A 13,783-nucleotide genomic window follows, 5' to 3' on the forward strand; every position below is an offset into this window, starting at 1 on the left:
AGAAATGTTAAGTCTATGCTTGGGCACACAAGTTGACAAGATGAGGGAGGCCCACTTAGAAAGCAATTGGTCTATCCCACTGGCCTCTTCTCCCCTCAGATTCTGTCTTCATACTGGGGACCACAGCAGAGAAAAGTCCTTGGTAAATGGAGCATGTGCAAAGGAGGGCAGCCAGGTTGGGGAAGGGTCTGGAGTCGGGGCCAGATGAGGACCAAGTGAAGGCACTGGGGGTGTTCAGCCTGGAGGAGAAGGCAGTGGGGTGGGGGGAGAGGAGTGAAGAGACAAACATGGCAAGACCGATGGCTCTGCTTGTCTCTGATAGGCTGGCACTTGGGACAGTGATTAGATTTGTTCCTCTTGGCCCCAGGGGCTCTAAAGGAGGAAGGGAAGCTGACAGTTTGGGCTGCCTTGAGAGGTAGTGAGCTCCCCATCCTTGGCTGTCTCCAAGCAGAGGCTGGGCACTCACTTGTCAGGGATGCCAAGGTGGGACTCCTTTGAGGCATAGGTTGGACTGAGGCCCCTGCCAGCTTGGAGGCTCTGAGCTAGGCAGCAGCCACTGGCTATCTGCCTGAGCTGTCCTGAAATGACCTGGAGCACTTTCCCAGGGTCGGGAGCCTGAAACAAAGGCCTGGTCAGCTGTGGCCACCACAGCCCCACCAGGGACCAGGCAATGTGGCGCCAATCTGTATCACCACACAGCACATTCCGGGAAAACATGGTGCTGTCTTTCCTTAGCCAGTCCCTGTCCATCCCAAGCCAGGCCAATGGGATTGCCCTGCCTGTCCCTCCCGGGGTCTCAGCCAGGTACAGCTCATTGCAAAGGGTGGTGGGAGCCTGGCCAAGTCACTGCTTTCCTCCAGGGCTCTGACATGGAACTGTGATGGGCCCTCAAGGCTGCCCACTTGTCTCACTCCAGAACTTGCTTTCGCCTTGGTCAGAGCTGTGTTGCCCCCTGGCCCCCTCCACCAACTGATGACTGATGGTGAGGCAAGTCTTCTGAGATCTCCAACAGGTAAGTGGACCTGGCCTAGCTGGTGTCCCATTTCCTCTGTCTGGTCTGCAGCATACCACGAGAGGGTGTTCGATGTAAGGCTGGAAAGGGCCTGCATTCCCCCTCATTTTACACAGGAAGGAGGGAAGGCCTAGGGAGGGCAAAGGGCAGATTAACCCTGGGCCTCTGACTCCACAGCCCTGAGGCTGCCCTCTCCTCCATGTATCTGTCCTTTGATCACCCAAACAGGCTGCACCAAGCTTCCTGCTTCTTATTCCTGCCTTTCCTCACTTGAGGACCCCCCTTCATGTACCGTGCTCGTTTCCTGCCCCCCTGCATCTCCCAGTGGGTTTTTTTTTCCAGGTAGGTCCATCCACCCAGAGCTTTATCACATTTCTGGGATAATTCTACCGTTTCTCAGGATGCCTCCGGAGGTCTGACTGCCCTCTTCATATTAGGCTGCTGGGCTTGTCCCCCAGACTTTGCAGGTTTGGACTTCTAAGATTCTGGGTCTTACCACTGGTGGGCTCCTTTCTTGGATTCTCTGCCTCACCAGCTCCTGGTCCTCCTTTCCTGTCTCTGGAGTGCCTGTCTTCCCCACCCCCAGGGCCCAGCCCAAGAACACCAGGTCCTCATTTGAAAGCCTCCACACAAATGTCCTTCTGCTCCTCTCATCAGGTGGGAGACTGGCATTCCTACACTTTAAACTGTGATCTGGAAAGCCAAAGGCCATTCTCAAGCACCGAGAGTCAGCTCCTCCAAATGTACAGAACACGCTTCTAGGTTTAACCTGAATCCTTAACGTTTTCTCCACTTCTGAGCTGGTTCCAGTAGACTCCAGGTTCTTGCCCTCAAGAAGCTTACATTCTAATAGAGAGAGACAACACATAAAATTAGGCTGAAGTCGGGGGTGGGGGCAAAAGTACCCAATGTGAAAGCTCAGTAGAAGAAGAGTGCAGTCTGGAGGGGGAGGAGACATGGCTGGCCTCAGCATCCTCCTTAAGTGGAGGTTCTAGGAGGACCATCCAATCAGAGGGAGGGGATTCAGGGGCCACTGTGTGGGTTCCAGGGCTGGAGGGAGGCTTTAGGAGGAAGAGGTTTCTGGGGCATGACAGAGGAAGTCTGGGGTGCAGCCTGGAAAGGGGCTGGGGCTACTTGGTTCTTCTTTCTCTGACTCTTCTGTAGATAAAGCACAGGCCACTCCCATGTGACTCCCCTGCTCAGAAAATTCCAGTGGCTCCTTCTCTCTTTGAAATGTCTTTGAAAGAGGCAATTGGTGATGGCAAGTGGAGCTCAGGAGAGAGGTTAGGGCTGGATATATAGATGTGTACATCATCTAGACAGAGATGATGACAAAAGCTAAGATCACCAAGACAGCAGGCATAAGAGAAGAGAAGAGGGTCCCAGATAGAGTTTTTCAGGGACACTCATGACCAGTGGATATGACCTGGAGGAAGATCCAGACTGAGAAGAAGCAGTCAGATAGGTAGGCGGTGTTGCAATAGAAATTTAACAAAAAGGCAAACTGAGGCAAATTTCTCTGAGCAAGATAAGATTTATTAATGGGGCACAATGCCTGTCAATAAATGGGTCAGTGGTTTGCTTCCATTTATGCTAAAGATCCTGAGGAAAGGGACAGTTCCCCTTTTATAAGTTTTGAGGAATACAGAACAAAGCACAGAACGGGGTAGATGACATCATGGGATTGAGGACAACTTGATTCATTACAGAGCTGAAGTACAGGAAACAATATGATTGGTTAAAAGTTTGGTAATGAGATTTCCAGGACTCAAGAGGGTGGAATAAGGCAGGAATTCTCCTGAACTTTCCCAAATTTACCTCCAAAAACTATAAAATAATGCCTTAAAACAAATTCTGGAGGAAGAACCAACAAAAAGATGAGGTGAAATAATTTTCCAGGCCAGGACAACTTAGAAGATTGGAAGGAAAGGTCTGTCTCATGCAGGTAAGAAGGGAGAACAGTTTAGTGCAGGCAATGTCTGTGCAAACCAACAGTAGACCATGCCCTAGTGCCAGCCACTGACTGTGGCCCCAGTGCAAGAAGCTTGGGACAATGTCCTCTCCACCCCAGCAGCAGAGCTCAACTTTAAAAGTCATGAAATAGGTTGGAAAAAGGGGTGAGGGGAAGAACCCAACAATATAAGGTTACATGGTGACAGGAAAGATTAACAGATTAAAGAAGAGGACGACAATGTCTTACAAAACACTTACATGTGAAGACCCAAAGAAAAGTATGAATTGGTCTCAGGTGCCAAAAGAACTCCAGGAATTGCTCAAAAAGGAATTGTTAAAAATCAAAAAAGAGAGGTAGAAGAAAAATTGGGAAAAGAAATCAGAATTAGAAAAATAATCATGAAAAAAGGGTGAATAGCTTGGTAAAGGAAGCACAAAAAATGGGAAAAGATGTACAAAAATTCACTGATGAAAACAACTACTTAAAAATCAGAGTTGGCCAAATAGAAAAAGGAGCTATAAAAGCTAATTGAAGAAAATAGCTCCTTAAAAATTAGAATTGGACTGGGGCCGGAGCCAAGATGGCGGCTGGAAAGCAGGGACTAGCGTGAGCTCCCTGCCAAGTCCCTCCAAAAACTTATAAAAAATGGCTCTGAACCAATTCTAGAACTGCAGAAACCACAAAATAGTGGAGGGAAGCAGGGCTCTAGCTCAGGACAGCCTGGATAGTCTCTGGGTAAGGTCTATCCCGCACGGAGCTGGGAGCGGAGGGGAGTGGAGCTGAGCGGAGCAGAGCCCAGTGTGGGCAGCGTGGACCAAACAGACCAGGAGCCAGGTGGAGTGTGCCCTAGTGCCCTGAATCAGTGAGCTGCAGCAGTTACCAGACTTCTCAACCCACAAACGCCAAAGACAACAGAGTAGGTTAGTGGGAAAAGCTGCTGGGGATGGGGATAGAGTTTGCGGTTCAGCCACCGCCCCGGGGGCAGTGGAGGTGGGGCAGCTACAGAACTACAGCTGCAGTTGCTTCCAGCCCCAGGCCCACCTGGTGGGAGGAATTAAGTGGCAGATCAGAGCAGGAGTGCACAGCCTGCTGAAGATCTAAGTCCAGTTCAGGTTGGGGGTTCTTGGGGAAGGAGGAGTGCTGGTGTGGCAGAGCTGCCGCATCTCCCCAAGCATGGAACATAGAACTCTTTAGTCTACAAGCAGTCATACCCTGCTGAAAAACTCAAGGGTCAAGTAAGTTGGCTGGGAACATGGCCAGGCAGCGAAAACTCACCCAGATTCAGTCTCAGACTTTGGAATCCTTCTTTGGTGACAAAGAAGACCAAAACATACATCCAGAAGAAGTCAACGACGTCAAAAAGGCTACACCAAAAACCTCCAGGAAAAACATGAACTGGTCTCAGGTCATGGAAGAGCTCAAAAAGGATTTGGAAAAGCAAGTTAGAGAAGTAGAGGAAAAATTGGGAAGAGAAATGAGAAGGATGCAAGAAAACCATGAAAAACAAGTCAATGACTTGCTAAAGGAGACCCAAAAAATACTGAAAAATACACTGAAGAAAACAACACCTTAAAAAATAGACTAACTCAAATGGCAAAAGAGCTCCAAAATGCCAATGAGGAGAAGAATGCCTTGAAAGGCAGAATTAGCCAAATGGAAAAGGAGGTCCAAAAGAACACTGAAGAAAATACTACCTTAAAAATTAGATTGGAGCAAGTGGAAGCTAGTGACTTGATGAGAAATCAAGATATTATAAAACAGAACCAAAGGAATGAAAAAAATGGAAGACAATGTGAAATATCTCCTTGGAAAAACCACTGACCTGGAAAAGAGATCCAGGAGAGATAATTTAAAAACTATTGGGCTACCTGAAAGCCATGATCAAAAAAAGAGCCTAGATATCATCTTTCAAGAAATTATCAAGGAGAACTGCCCTGATATTCTAGAGCCACAGGGCAAAATAGAAATTGAAAGAATCCATTGATCGCCTCCTCAAATAGATCCCAAAAAGAAATCTCCTAGGAATATTGTCGCCAAATTCCAGAGCTCCCAGATCAAGGAGAAAATACTGCAAGCAGCCAGAAAGAAACCATTTGAGTATTGTGGAAACCCAATCAGAATAACCCAAGATCTGGCAGCTTCTACATTAAGAGATCGAAGGGCTTGGAATGCGATATTCCGGAGGTCAATGGAGCTAGGATTAAAACCCAGAATCACCTACCCAGAAAAACTGAGTATCATGCTCCAAGGCAAAATATGGATTTTCAATAAAATAGAGGACTTTCAAGCTTTCTCAGTGAAAAGACAGGAGCTGAATAGAAAATTTGACTTTCAAACACAAGAATCAAGAGAAGTATGAAAAGGTAATCAAGAAAAAGAACAAGACAAAGAAATTGCAAGGGACTTACTAAAGTTGAACTGTTTTGTTTACATTCCTGCATGGAAAGATGATGTGTATGATTCATGAGACCTTAATATTAAGGTTGCTGAAGGGAATATGCATGTATGCATGTTTATGTATATATATACATATATGTATATGTGAGTGTGTATGTATGTATATATGTATGTGTGTGTGTGTATATATATATATATATATATATATATATATATATATATATATATATATGGAGAGAGAGAGAGAGAGAGAGCAGGCACAGGGTGAGTTGAAGATGAATAAGGGATGAGAGAGGAATATATTGAGAGAGGGAGATAGGGAGAGATAGGATGGGGTAAATTATCTCACATAAAAGTGGCAAGAAAAAGCAGTTCTGTAGGAAGAGAAGAGAAGGCAGATGAGGGGGGGAATGAGTGAATCTTGCCCTCATCAGATTTGACCTGAAGAGGGAATACCATACATACTCAATTGGATATCTTACCCCACAGGAAAGAAGGAGGAAGAAGATAAAAAAGGGGGGATGATAGAAGGGAGGGCAGATGGGGGTGGAGGTAATCAAAAACAAACACTTTCGAAAAGGGACAGGGTCAAGGGAGAAAATTAAATAAAGGGGGATAGGTAGGAAGAAGCAAAATATAATATAGTTAGTCTTTCACAACATGAGTATTGTGGGAGGGTTATACATCAAAAAAAAGTCACTATGCTTCAACAAATTATCAAGGAAAACTGCCATGATATTCTGGAATCTGAGGATAAAATAGAAATTGAAAGAATCTATTGATCACCTCCTGAAAGAGAAATGACAACTCCCAGGAATATTATAGCTGAATTTCAGAACTCTCAGGTCAAGGAGAAAATATTGCAAGCAGTCAGAAAGAAACAATTGAAACGTGGAAGAGTCACAGCCAGGATCACACAGGACTTAGCAGCTTCTACATTAAAGGATCAGAGGGCTTGGAATGTGATCTTCCAGAGGGCAAAGGCGCTAGGATTACAACCAAGAATCTCCAACCCAGCAAAACTGAGTATAATCCTTCAGGAAGAAATAGATATTCAGTGAAATAGAGGACTTTGAAGCATTCCAGATGAAAAGATCAGAGCTGCACAGAAAATCTGATTTTCAAAAACAGGACTCAAGAGAAGCATAAAAAGGTAAATGGGAAAGAGAAATCAGAAGGGAATCCAGAAGGTTAAATCGTTTACATTCCTACATGGGAAGATGATCCTTGTAACCTAAGAACTGTATCACTATTAGGGCAGTTAGAAAGAGAGTACAGAGACAGAGGCTGTGGGTATGAGTTGACTTTGATAAGATGATATTTAAAAAATGCCCCAAGATAAAAATGAAACAAAATGAAAGAGCAAGAAAGAGGGTTGCCCTGGGAAAGGGGGAAAGGGAGAGGTCAATGGGGCAAATTGTAGCACATAAAAGAGACACAAAAGAGCTTTTACAGTGGAGGGGGAGGGGCAGGGCATCACTTAAACCTTACTCTCCTCAGAATTAGCTCAAAGAGGGATTGACATACACAATCAGTTGAGTATAGAAATCGATCTTATGCTATAAGGAAGTAAGAGGAGAGGGGGATAAAAAAAGGGGGGAGGGACTGGTAAAAGGAAGGGCACATGAAGGAGATTTGTTCTGTGAAGTTTGGATATAGTCAAAGGGCCAGATTTGAGGACCCAGAGGTCTACTTGTGGCCTTGAGGCCACAGGCTCCCCACTTCTGACTCAGACAAAGCAAAAGCAAAAATTAATCTAATTAAAAGAGATTAGGAAGGAAACTGGTTGGTTGCTTGGTTGGTTGTTGTCCTTCATTCCTGAAGAGGACCAAAATGACATCACTATGCTTGAGTCAAGTTTCAATGTGTCTGACTGGTTGATCAGGTCAATACGAGCTCCAAATGCTCTACCACAGGTCAGGCACAAATAGTCTGTGTGAACATTTGCAGTGGATTCTCTAAATTTGCATATCCTGTATTTCCTTTGAGCTGTATCAATTCTGCTTTGCTCATAGAGCACAGCACCTTCTCTGATGAGGGCACACCATGCTGAGTGGTTCTGTGCCAGTGTCCCCCATGTCACACAATCAATTCCAAAGTTATTGAGAGAGACCTTGAGAGTGTCCCTGTATCACTTCTTCTGACCACCATGTGAGTGCTTGCCCTGCGTGAGTCCTCCATAAAACAGTCTTTTTTGGCAAGCGTACATTTTGCATTCAAACAACGTGGCCAGCCCATTGGAATTGTGCTCTCTGAAGCAGAGTTTGAATGCTTGGCTGTTTAGTTCAAGTAAGGACCTCAGTGTCTGGTCCCTCATCCTTCCAGGTGATCTTCAGAATCTTCCTAAGATAATTCAAATGGAAGTGATTCAGTTTCCTGCCATGGTGCTGGTAGACTGTCCAGGTTTCACAGGCATACAACAATGAGGTCAGCACCATGGCTCTGTAGATCTTCAGTCTGGTAGTCAATCTAACACCTCTTCTCTCCCAAACTTTCCTTTGGAGCCTCCCAAACACTGAGCTAGCTCTGGCAATGCGTGCATCAACCTCATTATCAACGTGTATGTCCCTGGAAAGTACACGACAAGGTAAGTGAAATTACCCACAGCATTCAGAACTTCTCCATTTGCTGTAACTGATGGTTCCATGTATGGATGGTGTGGTGGCAGCTGATGGGGCCACCTGAGTTTTCTTGGTGTTAATTGTTAGGCCAAAATTAGCACAAGCAGCAGAGAATTGATCCATACTTCATTGCATCTCAACTTCAGAGGCTGCACTGAGCACACAATCATCTGCAAATAGAAAAGCATGCACCAGCACTCCCTCCACTTTGGTCTTGGCTTGTAGCCTTTTCAAGTTGAAGAATTTACCATCAGTGCAGTAGCTGACCTTGATGCCGTGTTTATCCTTCGACAACATGGCTGAAAAGCACGGGAGCAAGAACGCAGCCTTGTTTCACTCCACTGGTGACTGGGAAGGCACGAGAACACGATCCATTATCCAGAACCGGGGCAAGCGTGCCCTCACGAAATTGACATACAATGCTGACGAACTTCTCCAGGCAACCAAATTTTGACATAATTTTCCATAATCCTTCATGACTAACAGTATCAAAGGCCTTGGCCAGATCTATAAACGTTGTATACGGACCTTCGTTCTGCTCCTGGCCTTTTTCCTAGAGTTGTTGGGCAGCAAACATCATATTGACTGTTCCTCGGCCCTTTCTGAAGCCACACTGGCTCTCAGGTAGATGACCATCTTCCAGGTGAAGGATCAGCCTATTAAGGAGGACTCTGGCAAGAATCTTGCCAACCATGACTAACAGAAAGACGCTGTTCCCCTCCACCCCGCTCCTCCCCCCTGACTGTCACAGGACAATCTATTTCCTTTACTTTTATAGAGATGGATTACATCTTGCTAAAAGTATTGTAGACGATGTCAACCATTACTTGAGTTCATTGTAAGAAAGACAAACAAAATTAAGCTGCTTGTTTATGTTTCTCAAAGCTTGTGGAACACGCACATGGAGATACGTATGGGAATTCATTGTGGAAAATGAGCCTAAGGACAGATAGACAAAGAAGACCTTATATCTTTAGAGTAATTCCCTCTCACCCCCCCTTCCTGACTCAGGGTGCCTGTGCCAGCCAAAATTATGGTCTCCATATGTGTTAACCACAATATGAGAAAGGAATTTCTTAATTGGATAGATTGGAAATACAATAAGATAGGAAAATGTCAAGTTGTCAACTGAAATTATAGATCCAGGATGTCTGTGGTTCTTTTATCATTAACATGACTATACACAGACACACACACACAGAGACACACACATATATATATATACATATATATATAACATAACATGTGTCCATAAAATACCAAGATAAGAAGAAGTCCCATTCTTTAAGATAGTGTCCAGTTCAAGGAGCCTTGTCCTTGGCAGTCATAAACAGAAGAATGTTCCTGGTCAGCTTCATCCATTCCTATAGTTACTGACACAGGAAGAGGGCATTTTGGGTTCACTCATAGAGCAAAGCAAAGCATGTTATGCCAGAGCATGCAAGGCATTTTGGTAGGTTAAGCTCAGAGTGGGCCAAAATGTCTTTCTCTGGATTGGTCAATTCTCAGGTGATGGGGGAGGGAGGGTTCGAGGAGGTTTGGGGAGGTGCCTGGCTGGTTTACAGCAATGAAGTAATATCAATACTAAACATATATGCAACAAATGGTATAGCATCCAAATCTCAAAGTAGAAGCAAATTAATTACAGAAAGAAATAGACAGTAAAACTATATTAGTGGGGGACCTCAACTTTCCCCTCTCACAACTAGATAAATCTAACTACAAAATAAACAAAAAAGAAGTTAAGGAGGTGAATAGAATTTTAGACAGAATACAGATTGAAACATTCTATTTTTCACTTCTTTTTATGGGTTTTTTCTTTTGGTCTGTTTCTTCATTCACAACATGACTAATATGGAAATATGCTTTGCATGATTGTACACATATAACGTATATCAAATTGTTTACCATCTGAGGGAGGAGGACGGTAAGGGAGCTCAGGAAAAAATCTGGAGCTCAAAATTTTAAGAAAACAATGTTAAAAATTGTCTTTACATTTAATTGGGAAAAGGAAACTATTTTTTAAAAAGTCTGGTAATGAGGGGTTAGCAATGACCCCTCCTCCCTTTCTCTTGAGACTAAGAAATGCTCATTATCTGAGTGCAGGTGGGAGATGGTGGGCCAGGCTTTAGACAGCAAACTGGATAGTAGGTCAGCTTGAAGATGTAAAGATGTTAGACCCAATTCCCTTGTATTCATATGCATCCCCCAAGGTCAGCTCAGTTCCTTAAGGTAATCAGTGATCAGCAAGAGAGTTGGATTTTTAAACTTACCTATTATGGGCCGGCTGAATTCTAAAGCAAGTTCAGAGACAGAAACCATGACTTAAAGCAGTTTTAAGACAAAATAAGTTAATTCTAAATAGGATCAATTACTAAATGATACGGTATCAGCCTCAATCTTCTCAGAAGGGAACCCAGAGAGAGCAGGGTCACAGACCCACGTGAGAGTGTACAAGTGGTGGACAATGTCAAAGGCTGCAGAGAGGTCAGGAGAGGGAGGACGAAGAGAAGCCCATTCGATCCAGTATTTAAGAGAATATAAAATTTACAAGGATTTGCACAAACAAGGCCAATGCAGCCAAAATGGGGGGAAAAAGGTTTGTAGGAAAATTTTCTGATAAAGATCTCATATCAAGATCTCATAGGACGACTTAGAGGGCTGATTCAAATGTGAGGCCAAATGCTGTTCCCCCAGAGAGAAAAGGTCAAAGGGTACACTCAGGCAGTTTCCAAAAGGAGAAATGCAAGCTCCCACCAGTCCAGGGAGCAACGCTGAATGAATAATAAAGGTGGTTTTGGGCAGATGTGTGCTGGAAGGGCTGGAGAAAAGCAGGCTGCTGGAGCAGCAACTGGTCCAGGTCTTTGGGAAGCAACTGATAGCTATGCCCCCAAATGTTGTTAAACTGTACATATCTTCTGACTCTCCAGAGAGATCATGAAAGAAGCAAAGGACAAAAATACTTAGAGCCCCAGTGAGAAGCCCTAAACATAGGGAGAGGAGAGGAGGAGAGAAGGGAGGTCTGCAGGGAGCACAGACAAGCAGGGCTGTGGGGGGTCCAATCTCCTTATTAAATTTGGTTATGGGTTAAAAAAAAAACAAGCTATAGAGCCCAGAGGCTCACAGGCTCATCTACAATCCTCTCTGTTCTTCATTTCCAGAAAAGTTTGTGTTGGGGTTATGGCTGTTAAGTTCACGACAAAGAAAGAAAATGTTTTTTTGATAATGATACAAGCTATTTGGGCAGGGAGGGGGAAGGGGTAGTATTTAACATGCATTTTCCCCCATGAGATTTAGTCCTGGTCTCTACCACACACACACACACACACACACACACACACACACACACACACACACATGCTCTCCTCCTCAGTTCTGGCCATTGTCCCCATTACATTCCACAGCAAGTCAGCAAGGCCCCCTGATAGCCTGGTGTCATCAGCCATCTATGTGGAAGAGAGGGGGATCCAAGCCCAGTCCAAGCCCACACATCCACACACTTCCTTTGAATCCAATGAGATACAAATAAATCCTCAGTTAATGTGAGAAGACTACAGTGGACTTTAACCGTGCCAGAAGAAAGATAGAGACCCAGAAAAGAAGAGATGAGATGCAGCTCTGGGCTGATGGAGAACAGTCAGGCCAGCAAAGAAGGAGTTCTGAGTTCTGTCTAGTAGTGGGCCTTTCCTCTTGGGGGGAGGAGAGTCTCTCTTCTCTACCTCTGCCTCTCTCTGTCTCTGTCTCTCTCCCCTCTTCTCTCTCCCTATTGATCATGTTTTTAGCCTGGATCAGTAAGAAAAGTGCACCCAAGAACAGACAGACTCAGAAACACACCAAGAGCAAACCCAGATAGGGAGGAAGCAGGTTCCAGAATTGTGGCCTGTCTGCTCTCACTAGAGGAGATATCCAGCTACGGACCTGAGCAGAGGCTTCTAGAAGTTATGAGGTCCCCTTTGCCACATTTTCCCTGTATGTATATTTTGCTTCCAACATATTGTACTGGTGGGTTAGTGGGAAGGTGTGCCCCAGATTTGGAGGGAGATCTTTTAACCAACTGTTCTTACTGAAACACCTTTGTTAGTATCTTTGCTTAAAAATTCATTGCAGCCTGAGCAGACAGACTTCAGAAAAACCTGGAAAGATTTATATGAACTGATGTTGAGTGAAGCGAGCAGAACCAGGAGAACATTGTACACAGTTACAGCCACATTGTGCAATGACCAACTCTGATAGACTTGGCTCTTCTCAGCAATGCAAGGTTCTAAGACAACTCCAAAAGGCTCATGATGGAAAATGGTATTCAGATCCAGAGAAAGAATTATGGAGTCTGAATGCAGATTGAAGCATACCATTTGCTCTCTCTCTTTTTTGTTTTTATTTTATTTTGTTTCTTCTTTCTAGTGGTTCATCCCATTGATTCTAATTCTTCTTTACAATATGACTAATGTGAAAATGTTTAATATGAATGTATATGTAGAGCCTATAACAGATTGCCAACCCATCCGTGAATGGGGTGGGAAGGAGGGAGGGGGAGAGGGGGAGAAAATTTAAAACTCAAAAGCTTGTGGAACTGAATGTTGAATAATTAATTTAAAATATAAATAAATAAAATAATTTTTAAAATGTCATCGAAGCTACTGGCAGATAACTGATGGGAAGCACTCCAGTGGGGGCTTGGAAGTGACAGCACTAGAAATCACAGTTACCAACCAACTCTCTGCGTACCCCAAACCAGGAGTGCCAGCACAGTTTAGAAGAATGGGCCCAGAGGAGGTGCTTTTATGCAGGTCACTAATAAGAGGTTAAACAGTACAAGGCTGAGCACAGACCTCTGGGGCATAGCTGTCAATCACCCTAGCTTCTTGTATTGCCATTTTTTCCTACCTTGGTTTCCCCTTTTGTAAAATGGGGATAATAACAGCATCTACTTCCCTGAGGCAATATTCGCAAAGTGCCCTCTCCCTCCCAGCTCATTCTTAATGGGGTTTGGGGGGCCATGGGGGCAGGGAAGCTCAGCTTGGACCACTTCTGCTACAGCTCCTTTACATGGAGGAGGGATGCAGCTGGACAGCCAGGAGGGGAAGGGCTTCTTGTCTCAGTCTCGGTGGGCATCCTGTTCAGGGATGGGCTGGCCTGGATGGTTTCTGAAGTGTTTTCCAACTCTCCAATGCTGTGAGTCTGTCAGGGAGGCCAGGGGCCTCTCAGGGACATGCTCCTCTTCAGCTGCACATGACTGGAACTCTGCCACCAGCCCTGGGCCTCAGGGTGAGGCCCTGCTGCCTCCCTCTGTCCTTAAACATTCCAGAGGGCATCTGTCTGAGTTCTCTGACCATGCGTAGCTTGCGGAAGGAGAGAGAAAGATGGCCCTTCTGCTAGCTCCAGGGGGAACCTGGGAAGACCCCTAAGCCCTGGATGAGTGTCCCCCAGCTCTGGGCCTCGGGAAAGGCCTCTGTGAGGCCCTGCTGCCTCCCTCCTTAGGGGCCCATTCAGGAAGGGCTGATGAAGCACCTACTATGTGCTGGGCCCTAGAAGAATCCCTATTCTTTTGGGGGAAGGGAGAGGAACACACTCATTGCTGACTAGACACAAAACAGAGTAAAGACCAAAAATCACGAATAAACAGTTCTCGAAAGAAGAATTCCGACGACGATAGTCACAATTTTTATAGTGTCTACTGTGTGCCAGGCTCTCTCATGTGAACCCTTCCCCAAAGCATTTTGAACCCCCAAGATCTGAGAAAGGCCTCAAACCTGGACTGGCCAGTCAGGAGAGGCATTGTGGCCCACTCTGAGCTTAACC

The sequence above is a fragment of the Trichosurus vulpecula genome, chromosome 1, assembly GCF_011100635.1.
Source record: "Trichosurus vulpecula isolate mTriVul1 chromosome 1, mTriVul1.pri, whole genome shotgun sequence".
In the NCBI taxonomy this organism is placed as follows: domain Eukaryota; kingdom Metazoa; phylum Chordata; class Mammalia; order Diprotodontia; family Phalangeridae; genus Trichosurus; species Trichosurus vulpecula.